A 16,159-nucleotide genomic window follows, 5' to 3' on the forward strand; every position below is an offset into this window, starting at 1 on the left:
GAGGTGGGAACTTGGATAAACTACTACTGCCCTTTCGTCATATGTAGGGTGGTGGGGGGGCGGTAGTGATGATATCACGTGGTGTGTATGAATATATGTTTAATATATGAGGCAACAGTACTGTGCTGCACATCTCCCTGTATTCTCCAGACACCACACACTGTGGGCATTACAATAACTGTTCAGCTGGAGAGGTACTTGTAATTCTACACACTGGAAATCTCTCTGAGCCACTCTTCTCCCCGCTGCAGGCTGTAGGAGGCAAACATATAACACATTTGGTTCTTCCCATGCATTTTGACAACTTTTTAAAAGCCATCAGGGTAATGTTTGCATGCATTATGTAGCTGGAAGAATGAAAACTCCATTACAAGATCTGAAACTAGGAGGCTCTCTTAAACTGTCATCAATCAGGCACATTTGACATCACCATTTCCAGCACTCAGGGTGCAGGCACCAGGCTGAGTATGCAAACAAGAGTGTTGCTTCCTGGTGACAGCAAGGGTGAAGCCTCAAGCAGGAAGATTTAGAATGCAGCTACATCTGATGCCCAAAGATATTAAAATACACTTTCTCTCTTTGTGGACACAAGTAAGTGTTTGGGGCTATTGTAACTGCCAATGACCATAATAGCAACATGGTGTCCTATTGATCTGAGGGTTTAATATCCTTATCTAATGGAGTGCAGGCCATATGAGGCGTTTATAACCCCTGTACCTTCTCCTAACAGTTAGTAATGTGCACTTGGCTGTACGTAATCGGGCTATAATTCCTTCGTGGGCTCTCCGTACATCCTAACGTGGAAGGAAAGCTCCCATGATTTAATAATGTCATCAGCAGTCTGCAGCAGAATTATCTGTGTATCTGCAGTTGTACACTTGATTGTTTATAATCTGCTTTGTGAAAATTTTAATGATAATGCAGCATCACTTTCCTGCTTTAGTGGTATTTTTTAATTTGCTTTAAAAGGTGAAAGTATCTGTTTAATTCTTTAAAACATCTTTTACTCGTAGCTTTACTGCCTTAAACGTTTGGATCATAAAATAAAATATCCTAGAAGCTTATGATTTCTTAATAGACTATAAAATCCAAAAGCCAAATAGTTTGGATAAAAATATTGATGTGAAGCCTTTAGTGTGATCTTATAAAGATGATCCTGGTCTGAATTTTCTTTATATTTCTGTTCTTTTACCAAAGATATATGAGTGAACATTATTCTAAGGAATGTGTATGTGTATGGGAGAGAGAGAGAGTTAGGTTTTGGTACCAAATACTAGGATCATCTTTATCTCAAAATACATTTTTATAATGAAACGTGGAAAAATACAGAAACAAAATACTCCTTTTGCTATTTAATTTCTTATTAAAATTAAAGATAAAATTACTTTCATCGTTTTAAATAATAAAGTCAAAGAGGCTAGGTTAATTTCTTCAAAATCCTTTTAAACTCATTCTTCCCTCGATATTTTATTTGTCTAGACATAAACAAACAAAAAGCTGAGTTCATCTCTGTGTGTGCACATTTGCAGTTGTGCACAAATATGTGTGTGAGCATACCTGTGTGCATATGTGTGCATGTCTGCATTTGCATGTGCACAGGCAATTGTGAGTGATTTTTTGTGTGCAGAGTTGATTGTGTTTGTGTGCATGTGAGCTTGTGTGTTGGTATACATGCATGTGCATGAATATGTGTGTGTATAAAGAGAAGCAGCTTGTGCAGACCACGTATTAAGTTAATTTTCATGTCACCATAAATTCACTGACCACATGCTCACGTCGTCTCTAGCATTTTGTTAAATGTGTGGGATACAAAAATGAGTATGACCCTGTTCTGGACCTTGAGAATGTCAGAACAGAACAGAAGAGACAACTTTGCATACAAAGAGCAATAAAGCAATGGAATGCATGTTTTACTAATTTAATGAACAGAGTGCTTAGTTAGCTGATAGGATGGAATTATACATTCAGAGGAAGGATAGACAATGGAGGAAGGTGCTGATGATGTGTGAGATAGCCTTGAACTTTGAATAGAATTTTGCCCTTTGGAGAAAGGAGGGGAAGGTGATTTCATAAGGGATTTAGCAGGAAAATGGAGTTGTGAAAGTGCATGCTACCTTGAAGGAATGGTTATTTAAATGATAGGAGAATAGGGTAATGGAATTAAAAGGGAAATTAAGATGCCTGAGTACCTACTGTCAGATAGGGAGATACAGTGGTGAGAAAGGTGGTCTTAGGCATCAAGTTGTCTAGCTGTGAATCTTGCCTCTTCCATTTACTGGCTGTGTGGTTTTGTGCAAGTGACTTAACCTCTCTGAGCCTCACTTTCTTTTTCTGATAGTAACTGCAGTGAAGATTCGTTGAAGTAATATACTTCATAATGACTGGTATATACTCGATATTTAGTGAGGGATATTTATGATTATTGATATTTTGTGCTTGGCCTGGAGATAATATTAACAGCTAGAAGTTACTGAGCTTACTACATAATAGACACTGTGCTAAATATACATCATTTCATTTCATCTTCACAACAGCCTTTTGACATAGTTGCTATTGTTATCCCGTTTTATAGTTGAGGAAACATCTTAGGAAGGTCACAGAGACAAACAGGACTGCACCTGGGTTTGCCCAACTCTGGAGACTAGCCATCGTGTCTCCTCAGGAGGAGGACACTGGCAGGAAGTAAACTAGAATGAGAGTCTGGGGCTCAGATGGTCAAGCGCTGCAGTGATCAGATAGAGTTTGAATTTTCTTCCCTCAACAGTAGAAAGGAGTGAAATATTTTTCTTGTAAAACTGAGTATCATTAATTCATTCATTCATTCAACAGCTACATATTGAACTCAGTAAAATATGCATAGCTCTGTTTTATTGATTTATGAATACAAAGTTCTCTTACTTGCTATAGTCTGATATTCTTGCTTCCTGACTTGTGTTTTAGTAATCTTTGCACCCCAAGCTACTATATGCCCTTCCCTGTGCTAAACATTGGGAAGAGAGTGGTGAGCAAAAGATGTGGTCTCTGTTCTCATGGAACGGACAGCTTAGTTGAGGGTGGGGGCGGGTTGATATCTAATAAGTACACGTGGTAAATTTGTCACTGTGACAAATGTTACAGTGGTGAGGTCCATAGTGATGTCAAAGTAGATAAGAGGAAAATTGAACCAAGATACGGAGGCCAGAAATGTTTTCCTTGAGGAAAAGAGGCTTGAACAAAGAGCTGAAAGATGAATAGTGGTTAACTGGGTGAAGGATGGAAAGGGATAGAAACAGCATGTGCAAAGGCCCTGTGAGGAGAGGAAGCACTGTAAATACAAGAAGAGAAGAGGGGACCAAAGTGTCTGGAGGAAACAGATCTAAAGCAGCACAGTCCAATAAAAATATAATGAGAGCCAGGTATGTAATGTACATTTTCTAGTGGTCACATTAAAAAAAGTAAAAAGAAGCAGGTGAAATTAATTTTATTAAAGTATTTTATTTAACCCAACATTATTTAACCCAAAACATTATCAGTACAAAATATAGTCAACATAAAAATTATTAATTTGATATTTTACTATTTTTTTCTTTGCACTATTTGAAAACCAGTGTGCATTTTAAATTTGTAGCACATCTAAATTTAGATGATAAATTTTCATTGGGAGTACTTGATCTGTATTTAAATTTCATAAGATTTATAGTTGAAAAAAATAACTGCACATATTGAGTTCTTCCAAACATACTTAAAAGATTTTCAATAATTGAATCAAGTATCTGTTTTTAAATTTAAATTAATTAAAATTGAATAAAATTAAGAACTTAGTTCCTCAGTTGCATTAGTTACATTTCAAATGCTCAATAATCACAAGAGAGACTGGCAGCTACTCAGTGGAACAGTGAGAAATGGGAGAGTAAGACAGTGGCCAGATCATACAGGCCTTCTAAACTTCATTCAGATTTTTGTATTTCTTCAAAGATCAGTGGAACATGACTAAGGCGTGCTAAGCACAGCGTGACATTAGGAGATCTGAGTTTTGAAAAGATCACTCTGCAGTGTGGAGAATGACTTGGGGCTGAGCTGGAGGCAAGGAGAAGAGGTTGACCAATGAAAATGCCATTGCCGTATTTTAGGCCAAAGATAATCGTAATTTGGACAAGGGTTTTGTTGACAGAAGATAGAAGTTCATGAATTCAAGAGATATTTAAGGGACAAAATCCACAGGAGTTGATAATGGAATTGAAAAAGAGTAAGACATTGAAAGAGGACCAAGGTTGCTATCTACTGCTGTTTTACCACTGGGTCAAGAATTTAGACAGGGCTCAGTGGGGATGGCTTATCACGATGGTTCCATCTGGCTGGAATCTCAGCTGGGGAAAATCAAATGACCAGAAGTAGTGAATGGAACCATCTGGAGGTTCCTCTTTCTCATCTCTGGAGCCTGGACTGGGATGACTCAATGATTTAGGCTCAGCTACAACTGTCTACGAGAATGACTACACCTGTCCTCTCTATATATAGCTTGGGCTTCCTCATATCATGGCAGCCTTGAAGTTGCTGAAATTCTTACATGGTAGTTTCCCATGAGCATTGTATCAAATGAGGTGGAAGCTGTGTGACCTTTATTGTTTAGTCTTGGAAATCACATGCTTTTGGTTCCACTTATTAGTTGAAGTAGTCACAGGCTTACACAGATTCAAAGAGAGGGGACAGAAACCCTGTCACTCAATGGGAAGAATTTCAAAGAATTCGTGTCCATGTTATAAAACCACTTAAATGCAATTTGGAACATTCTCATTTTACAGTGCCTTTGAGTCTTCTAAGAGAGACGGTTGGATAGCCTCGTCTAGAGTTTAGAGGAGAAGTCTAGGATGGGAATATAAGTGTACAAATCGTCTGTATTGATGTGGTAATTAAAGTATAGATGAGAACTCCTCAGAAGGGCATCTGCGTTGAGTATAGTGCCTTGAGCATTTTCGGCCAGTTACTGTTCTGGAAAGGGACAAAAGCAGAGCAGTCAGAAAGGCAGGAGAGTGTCATACCTTGGAAGCCAGGAGAAGCATGTGTTTCAAAAAGGAAAGACTAGTAACAGCTTTAAATCTTCTGAAATGTCAAGAATGATAAAGGCGGATTGATATCTATTGTGTTTATTGACAGGGCAGCTGTTGTTCACCTTTTAAGAATTATTTTGGTGTTTTAGAAAAAAAATCTGGATGCAATACAAAAGGTGAGTTGCTGCAGAGAGAGACTAAAAACTGTAAGAAACGGGTGACTGGTTGATTCTTGCCAAAGACTAGTAGCTGCATTTCATCAAAATGACAATATTAATTGGATTGTAGAGAGGCACCAACAGATGGATAAAATGCATTGTTTCATTTTTTTTTAATAGAGATGAACATTTCTCTTAGTCTTGTATCTTAAATAAAATTTCATCTACAATACCTAGAGTAAATAAAAATTTATACTGACTTTCTTTCACACAAACATTATAAACTCGAGAGCTGTAAATATTGTCACAAATCTGACAAAATTTTGTTGTCAGCTTTGGGAAGATAGCTAGGTGCTGTGGGTTTGATTATGGATGTGACCACCACAGACTGCTAAAATAGAACAGAATTTTTAGATATGACAGAAATATGCTGTCCATATCTATATTCTCTTCTATCTGAAAAATTTTAATGTAATATTTTATATTTTATGTAAAATAAAAAATGTAAAAAGTTTTTGTGTAATAAAAAATTTCAACAGTTTAAAAAGGGGCTCAAAGTTTAGTTACTTAAGATACAACACACACTACACACAAATCCAATATTGTGGGATAAAAATATTTTATCTCAACATAAATATACTTTTTTTTTTTTTTTTTTTTTTGCGGTACGCGGGCCTCTCACTGTTGTGGCCTCTCCCATTGCGGAGCACAGGCTCCGGACGCGCAGGCCCAGCAGCCATGGCTCACGGGCCCAGCCGCTCCGCGGCATGCGGGATCTTCCCGGACCGGGGCGCGAACCTGCGTCCCCTGCATCGGCAGGCGGACTCTCAACCACTGCGCCACCAGGGAAGCCCTCAACATAAATATACTTTTAATGTACATTTTGATTTGACACTTTGTATGTGTATAGTTATTTATCTGATGAATTTAAAATATCTGCCATGAATTCCTAGAAACATAAATTGCTATGATCTCGTATTAGACTAACAAGAATTTAAAGAAGACTCTAGAAATATAACTATTTCTAGTATACTTCAAGAATCTTTTAAAAACGTGTTACACCAATATAAAATATTGTTTAATGAAGTGAAACTACAGTGTCTTCTGTTTGATTGTTGAGATAAATCCTTCAAATCCTCATTGTCTTTGTGACTCCTGAGCTAGGTGGCACTTCATCTGAGCCAATCGCAACATTTGTTTTCATGATCTGTACTTAGAGCTGCTACTGAATCAATACCAGTCCCAAATGAATGAGCACAATGGTCACAATGATTGGGTCATGTGTTCTACAGTATGTTCGCTTTAAATTCACATTCCTGCCAAAACCTGGAAGGGAAGTCATAGAAATGCAAAATGACAGTTTATTTTTCTGGTGAGACTGGCTTCTGTCACAACAAAAAGCACAGTTTAGTTTAGTGAAAGAAATATTAATTATACACTGAACAAAGTAGTCAAATATGTTACTTCATGAGTTAAAGATCAACCATATGATTGATTTTCAACTGTTTTCTCTGATATGCAGACTCAGTTTCCCTTCATTTTTCAGTCCCTGTGAAAAGAGAGCATTTTTTGTCTGACTTGGTAATAAGAGGAGATATCCCAAGATGAAGAGCCAGAAAAACACAGATTAATGAAGCTATGTTGGGCACTACTTCTATCTCTTTATTTCCTTCCTTCCTTCCTCCTTTCCCCCCCCCTCCCTCCCTCTCTCCCTCCTTCCCCTCCCTCCATCCCTCCTTCCTTCCTTCCTTCTCATTTTCCTTCTGCTGTTTTCTTTTACAGTTAACTTCATCGCTTTCACCTATTTTCTCTCTACTATCCTGTTTCTTTTTTCTCTTCTGTCTGCCTCATATCCTTTGGACTTGTTCACTGAATCTCACTATTGATAATAGATTTGACGGTAGCTGATGACTTTTCTGCTAGAGGTGCTGACTCCTAAATAATGCACAGTGTAACAGAAGATCATTTCCTCTTAGCATTAGTGATCAAAGCAAGGGAGAAACAGGTGAAATCTGGCATTGATTTGCTTTAAAACAATAATTTGATTTTTTCAGTGTTGGCTTGCTATTTGGGGAATTTTATGGGACCTGTATGCAGCCTTTCTGAAATAGGAGTAATGTATTGATTTCTCTCAGAAAGAAACAATCTTCTGGACCTATAGTGTTGTCTTTAGTTATTTTTATTTTAATGTGATCTACATATATACCACATAAAATTTGACATAAGTATACTGTGCTTACGATTCCTATACAGACAAAAACTAATCTACAAATTAAATACAAAATAATAAACACATGAACTTCAATTTTTAATATAGAAATATGGTCCTTTGCATCCATTTTTGTCTTTATTACTATACATTTACTTTAGTCAAACAGATTCAGAATATGTCTGGTAGCATTACAATAGTATATAAAGAGATAGTAATAAATTCAAGTTCAGGATAATCTGGCATTCATCAGAAAGCAATACTCTAATCTCGTTTTAATGTGGGGTTGCTTCTTAAGTCTATAAAGCTGTCTTCATTTGAAGAAAATATTATCATGCAATGTTATTAAAATTTGTATTAAATGGGTATGTAATCCAATTATTTCTGGAATCAGAAACTGCAAAATAGTATCTGAAGTTGGTTTCAACTCGTCAGATGATAAGAAAAATATTATACTTTCAACAAAGCACATCATTGGACTGTTGATGAACATCACTAAATATTAGAAATAGATCCTCTATTGTTTTGGACTAGGAACATTCAAATCCTCATGAAGCTATTTTTGGCATTTAGCCTTCACTTGGCTTGTGGATTAAGCCATTGTTCTTTTCTTTTTAGTCTAAAAGGATAAAGGTAGTATATTGAACTACCAGAATATGTCATTTTTGCCACGTAGAACCAAAGGCTTGGTTTATTAAAAACATAAAGAAATTAAATTATTTTATCATGGAAATATCTGTCATATGTAAATTATTCGTGTAGAAGAGACATTTTATATTTATTTCTAGTAAAATGATTTAGTATAAGAACAATAACTTAGATCAGACTTGCTTTGCTCCCAGATATGTTCACCAAAAATTAAATGTGTCCATGATCATTTGTCACATACATGCTTATAAATAAGTACAGAAATGTGTACACCAAAATCTTGTGGTAAAACTTGGTAGTAAATGGTGATTCAGATAAATGATAATAAACAGTTTTTAAAATAAACTTTTAATTTGAGCATAGTTTTAGATTTACAGAAGAATTGATACAGTAGGACAGAGAGTTCCCATACACCCCACACCCAGTTTCCCCTATTAATAATTTATATTAGTATGGCACATTTGTCCGATTAATGAACCAGTACTGATATTATTATTCATTGAATCCTTAGTTTATTCAGATTTTTCTTAGTTTTACCTGATGCTGTTTTTTTTTTTTTGTTCCAGCATCCAATCCAGGATACTGCATTACTTTTTTTTTTTTTTTTTTTTGCGGTACGCGGGCCTCTCACTGTTGTGACCTCTCCCGTTGCGGAGCACAGGCTCCGGATGCGCAGGCTCAGCGGCCATGGCTCACGGGCCCAGCCGCTCCGCGGGCATGTGGGATATTCCCGGACTGGGGCACGAACCCGTGTCCCCTGCATCGGCAGGTGGACTCTCAACCACTGCGCCACCAGGGAAGCCCCTGCATTACATTTTGTTGTCACGTCTCACTAGGCTCCTTTTGGCAGTAGCTGCTTCAAAGACTTTCCTTGTTTTTGATGACCTTGAGAGTTTTGAAGAGTACTGATCATGTATTATGTATTGTAGGATGTCACTCTATTGGAACTTTTCTGATGTTTTTCTAATGGTTAGACTGGGATTGTGAGTTTTGGTGAGGAAGATCACAAAACAGTAAAGTGCCATTCCCATCACATCATATCAAGGGTATGTACTCTCAAGGTGCCTTCTCACTGCCGAATGTTAACCTTGATCATTTCACTGAGGTCATGTTTGTCATACTTTTCCACTGTACAGTTACTTTTATCCTCCTTTTTATATGTCACTCTTTGGAAGGAAGTCACTGTGTGCAGCCCATACTCAATGAGTAGGGAGTTATGCTCCATCTCCATGAACATAAACTATTTGGAATTCTTCTGTACAGATTTGTTTCTTCTCCTCCATTTATTTATTTATTCAACCATTTATTTATCTTAGTATGGACTCATGGATATTCATTTTATACTTTGGCTTATAATCCAACAACCCTTTGTGTTTTTGCTCAAATTGTTCCAGCATTGACCAATGTGAGCTCTTTCAGTTGTTTCTTGTATCCCTCTGACATGCTCCCACCTTTGAGTTTGTTTGTTTTAGCATTTTCTTACTTTCTGGCACTACTGATGCTCCAGGCTGGTCTTGTGTATTTCTTAGCTGACAGAGCAAGGAAACACATGCATCTATGTTAATCTGTACATGTACATATTTAAAAGCATGGAATGAATTTTTCCCTAGAGCCTCCAGAAGGAATGCAGTTCTGATGACACTTTGTCACCCAATAAGGTCCATTTTGGACTTCTGACCTCCAAAAGTGTCAAAGAATAAATCTGTGTTAAGTCACTACATTTGTGATAATTTATTATAACAATAATAGGAAACAAATATAGCCAAAGACAAATGATGTTGACCATTTTTTCATAAGTTTATTTGCCTTTATATCTTTGGTGAGATGTCTGTTCAGATCATTTCCCATTTATTAAATTAGATTGTTTGTCTTCTTATTGTTGAATTTTAAGAGTTTGTGTTTTTGGATACAAGTCCTTCATCAGATATCTTATTTGTAAATATTTTCCTCTAGTCTGTGGCTTGTATATTCATTCCACTAATATCTTTTGTAGAACAATTTTAATATTAATAAAGCCTAAGTTTTTCTTTCATGGATTATGCTTTTGGTGTTGTAGCTAAAACTCATAAACAAATTTAAAAATTATATAGATTTTCTCCTAGAAATCGTATAGTTTTGCATTCTACATTTAGTACTATGATCCATTTTGAGTTAATTATTGTGAAAGGTTTGCACCCAGGTTCATTTTCTTGCATATTAGCCAAACTTTACCAAACTTTAGTCAGGCTCCTCTGAGCCTTCTTCTTGACTAGACTTTAACCTTACTCAAATTGTGGTTAATACCATCTCCAAAAGAAAAAAAAGTTGTTTTTTTTTTATCCAATTTGTATAATTTTTATTTCTTTTTATTTTCTTATTGCACTTACTAGGACTTCCAACACTATTTTGAGTAGGAATAGTTCCACATTCTTGATCCTAGGGGGAAAGCATCCAGTCTATCACCATTAAATATGTTGTTACTTGTATGATTTTTTTGGTAGATGTTCTTGATCAAGTTGAGTAAGGTCCCCTTATTCCTAGTTTGCTGAAAATTTTTATCATGAATTGGTATTAGATTTTGTCAGTTTTTTTTATGCATCAGTGGATATAAGCATGATTTTTCTTCTTTGGCTGGTTGATATGTAGATTATATTGATTGAATTTGGAATGTTGAACCAGCTTTTCATACCTGGAATAAATCCCACTTGGTCATGGTGTATGAGTCCTTTTATACATTGTTGGATTAAACTTGTAACATTTTCTGAAGGACATTTGTGTTTATGTCCATGAGAGATATTGGTCTGTAGCTTTCCTTTCTTGTAAGGTCTTTATCTAACTTTGGTATTGGTGTAATGCTGGTTCTCATAAAATGAGTTGTGAGTTAGGAAGTGGTCTCTCTATTTCTACTTTTTCTCCACAGTAGACCAGTGGAGAACTGCTCTGACCCAGACCTTCCATGTGGGAGTAATCAGCTTCCTCATGAGAAAGACTGTGTTACTCATACCTGAACGTAACCCATCAATATATTTTCAGTTATGTTTGACTATATGTGGTTAAAACTGTGTGGAAGATGATTAACTATTGATTCAATTTGTTTAGGCTATATTACCTATTTTTCCTTGTGTGAGTTTTGGTAGTTTGTGTTGTTCAAGGAATTGATCCATTTCACCTAAGTTATGGAATTTTTGGGTATAGAGTGTAGTGTTCCTTTCTTATCCTTCTCGTGTCCATGGGTGATGACACATCTTTCATTTCTAACACTGATAATCTGTGTCTTCTCTTTTTTTGACATGGTTAGCCAGACTACAGCTATTCAGGCTGTTTCTCTTTGCGTGCATTATAGTAGCTTGTTTGTGTTTAGGACTTATGCTCTTTCATCTAAATTGTCAAATTTATGTACATAGAGTTCTTTGCAGTTTTTTCTTGTTATTCTTTTTGAGGTCTACAGGGTCTGAGTGAATACCTTCCTGTTTCATTTCATATGCTAGTAATCTGTGACTTCTCCCTTTTTACTTTGTTCATCGTGCTAGCATTTATCAGTTTTCTTGACCATGTGAAAGAACCAGCTTTTATTTTTGTTTGTATCTATTGTTTTCTAGTTTTCAATTTTCTCACTTTCTGCTCTAATTTTTATTAGTTATTTCCTTCTACTTGTTTTTGTCTAAAATACCTCTTCTTTCTTTAGTTGCCTAAGGTAGAATATAGGTTATGGATTTTATATCTTTCTTATTTTTAAATGTATATATTTAATGCTATAAATTTCTTTCTAAACACTGCATTCACTGTACTCAAAAACTTTGCTAAGTTGTATTTTCATTTTCATTGAATTAAAAATTTTTTAATGTTAGGATATGGATATTTTAAAATATTAAAACTATAGTACAGCAATAAAAATTTCTTGTAGAAATACTTTTGGATTCTGAGAATACCCAAGGGTTTGCACTCTCACATTTGAGATACCCTAGTAATCACCAGTGACACTTTCTCATGATCCATACAGCAACCTGCTTGACTATTTGGAAGTTGGAAGTTGGACAACTATGTTTAGAAGGACATAGCACCGTGATTTCCGTAGTGAGACCAGAGAATCAGGACCGTGTGCTGTACTTAGTCTCAGAAAAATTTACCATGCAAAAGGAAACCTTTGGACAAAATGTCAGTGAGGTGAAATCAGTCATTTTGTGCCAGAGAGCTTCCATATGAGGGCACACCATGAGAAATGATGCTAGTCAGACTTGGAACTCTTTCCAAGACAATTACCAGCTAGGTGATTTGGGCCCTTTCTAGTATAGTAGGAAAGCTGAGGAAGTAGAGTGCTGCTTCTTTCTGATAATGAATAATAAAGAATTAGTTGTCCCTCACTTTGCCACAGCCATGAAACTCTACTCTGATAACCATGTAAAGTTTTTTTTTTTTTTTTGCGGTACGCGGGCCTCTCACTGTTGTGGCCTCTCCCGTTGCGGAGCACAGGTTCCGGATGCGCAGGCTCAGCGGCCATGGCTCACGGGCCCAGCTGCTCCAGGGCATGTGGGATCCTCCGGGACCAGGGCACGAACCCGTGTCCCCTGTATCGGCAGGCGGACTGTCAACGATTGCGCCACCAGGGAAGCCCATGTAAGGTTTTTCTTTGGGGCTGATCTATTCACACCTTTCATCTGACTTTGTTTCTTCACATATGTTTTATATTTTATGGGTCTTTATTCTGTATTCTTATTGAGTTTAAAAATATTTATTCCATGTATTCATAAGCCTCTAAAAATAATTTTTTAACAAAGTAAGTAGGAAGGAAGGAAAACTTAGATGAAAGATAAAATATTTTTTTAAATGCCTTGCCAATCTCAGTTTCCTATTTGTAAAATGGGGAAAAATAACACCTGTCCCCCTACTCTGTTGTGAAGCTTAAGTGTGTTAACATGTAAAAGCTTAGCATAGTTTCTGGCACATAGTAACTGTTAAGGGATTGTTAATTCCTCTCTCTCTCAATCAATCTCTCTCTCATGCTAGGTACAGCCTATGTGCAAGGATAATTAGTTTTAATTCATATTTTCCAAGTCCTCTAATCATCCTCACAATTTTCCCCATCCATATCCTATGTTCCCTCTGTACCCTAGTAAGAAATAGACTACATGTTGTAACATGAATAGACACATATGTATCTAGAGCTTACCATATTTCTAATCCTGCGCAAGCGCCTCTGATACATACATGAAATAAATGACTTTCTCCTTCCTGAAACTACAATCTTGTTGGATTGACAAGACTATTACTAATAAAATAATTAGTGAGCAATATAAGTCAATATGTTATTAAGCCCTGAGTGGTTAAATAATGACCATAAATGCCATCAAAACTTCATGTGAAATTGCCCACAGTGTTCCTTTTCCTTTGGGGAGTTTAGAAATAGTCTGTTCAATAGATTTGTCAAGAGCATCTCATCAGTTGCTTTTTTATTGGAAGGGACAGAAAACTAGTGGAGGCTAAAATATCCATGTAATTAATAAACACAAGATAGCTCAGGTCACTGACCCTGCAAATTATTTGTTTAATGCATAGACACATCAATTCCTCTGATTTTGTCTCCTTGGATGATTTTTGGAATGTGATCGCTATTGGAGTGGAAAGGAATCATTTTTGACTGAGTTCCAGAAAGAGATGTCCCTACCTTGATCTGTGTATGTGTGTGCATGTGTGTGTGCACCCTTGCGTGTGCACACACACATATATATATCAATACATATACACATGTACAAAGGGGAAGTAAGATCCACTGCTTTGTGCTCAACGTAAATGCTTAACTGTTGATTGAATTTAAATGAATACCAATGTCATTCACCAAAAACCCCTTAAATCTTTTCCTTCATATCACAAGCTGTTAAACTAACACGTGGTACTTTCCTGAGGCAAAAAGAAGCCTGAGGAAAGCAGTCCTTGGGTAAAAACTCAGAATGGGGCTGACTGCACATGGGTGGAAAGCTTGCAATGACCTACATGGGAACGCCATGCTGGTGGTCTCCTTCCCAAGTGGACAAGCCTAACAGCCTCCTACTAGATGCTTTAATGTTTCTCCAACTGAAGTTATTTGTGTACCACTTTTATGGTTTTTGCCATGTCCATGTACCACTTGTGTCATTATTCATTTGAAGTATCCTTTTATTTATGTCATAAAATACTTAAGACTTTTATTAGCAGCAGGAGTAGCAGTATTACAGGGCATTTTGTGCAAATGTAAAAGCAGATGTAAAAGCAGTATCTCATGGCCTGCATTGAAGAACCTCATTTTTAAAAGATTTTCCCCCAAAATGTTTGGGTAAAAATAACCAAAATAAGATAAATAGAAGACGCACCTAAAGCTCGTTCATGTTCCACTAAGACACACATGTCACATTCTGGGAAGTGTGGACATACAGAATAAGGTCCACGTGAACAAATCACGCAAAGCCTCAGTGATCTGGCCCTGATTTCTCTCCAGATTCATCTCTTTCTGAATCATGCTTCACATCCCATTGCTTAGCTTGCTTGAATAATTCATATTTCCCCAAGTCACCCTGTTTTAGAGGTGTGGCTCACAGCTATTCTTAGGTGCCAAGAAACCTTTCACTCCTTTGTTTGTTTACCTAGAAAATATCTTCACACCTTTCAGACCTAGAGCTGCATCTCCTCTCTGAACCCTAAGGTGAATTTATTTCTTTCTCTCTGTCTCCCCCTTTAACACTTCAGTAACCTTCCTTGTTAGGGGAGCTCTCTTCCTCTCCCAGATTACAAGTGCTTTTTGATAACTTCTAGGCACTCAATGATTATAGAATGAGAAAATGAAGGCCGAGTAAGTGATTGAGTGCGTGGGGTAATCTCTGTGGTACCCCTTAAATTTCTCCATACTTGCTCAAGCCTGAAATTATGCAAATGGAGATACAATTCCTTGCTTTAAGCATCTGTGTTTGCTGTTGAAGTTTAATACCCCTAGGATTGGAATCATTCAGTCATGTTAAAGTGTTTGCAGATTCATGTGAAGGTTCTGCATACCTCTCCAGAGAGTAGGTTTTCAGAGGAGGGGATTAGGAGAGAAGTAGGAATATGAACACTGAGGGGAAGACGGCACCAAAAAGACATGAAAAATTGTGGAAAGAGGCTGTCTATTCTGAGAGTTTAACTGTAGACCACCACATTGGTAATTTCAATTAGAGCAGGCTAGAGCAATACAGAGAAGCTTAGGTCATGGGGAAGGTGTTACCTCCAGTCCTACCCTACAAGCTCAATCCTGACTCCAGGGTAGCAGTGGCTATGGCGATAGAGGAAATTCCATGGGAAGAACACACGGTCTGGGCTAATAGGAAGCAGAGTGATACTTATCCTAAGGAGACACAGTTCCTGATATTCTGAGCAATAACCAAAACTATATTCATTGAAGTTGATCTGAGAGGCAAAGGTGAGGTCCCATGGGATTGCAAAGCTGTTCATTGTTTTTTAGATATGCATAGTTACAAGCTTCTGTGTAGGAGGAAGTGAATAGGAAAGAAAGGAAAATATTCTATTGGAAAATTTAAAAATAATTTCATAATATCACAGCTGAAGATTGTACAGGTCCATGAAATTGAAATAACATTATAGCAAATAGCCTGTGTACCCCTTCAGCATGCTTTTTTTTTCGTCTCAGGCAGAAGGAAGTAATTCTGGTCTTCAGCTGAGAGTTGGAAGGTGTAACACTTCCAATTTAGAACAAACTCTTAGGTCTAATTGCCACGTGTTTTTTTTTAAATAGTCATTTAATTTTGGTAAAATAGCTTTGCAGAACTATCTTTCTTTTTCTTTTCTTGTTTCTTTTAAACCATTAATTTTCGCAAATGAAATGAGATCTTGGTATGTCAATAGGACATGTTTACAACATATAACATCTGAATTGTTTCTATAGTGCAAAAGAAAGAAAGCAAATAGAGAGCCAGGCAAGGAATCCTCCAAAATTCAAAAGGACTACGACTCTTTTATTTCTATAGGTAAATTTGCTTCTTTTCTACAAGACTTAAAGTATTTCCTTCTGTAGTCTTAAGGAGGTTGTGAAATACCTGATGGAGAGGCATATGAAGAAGGATTTGCTCTCACTTAGAAGACCGTGTGAGTCTGTGGTAGATATTCCTGGCTGTTAT

The sequence above is a fragment of the Aethalodelphis obliquidens genome, unplaced genomic scaffold (assembly GCF_003676395.1).
Source record: "Aethalodelphis obliquidens isolate GAN/ISIS:26980383/991018 unplaced genomic scaffold, ASM367639v1 scaffold3, whole genome shotgun sequence".
Lineage (NCBI taxonomy): Eukaryota > Metazoa > Chordata > Mammalia > Artiodactyla > Delphinidae > Aethalodelphis > Aethalodelphis obliquidens.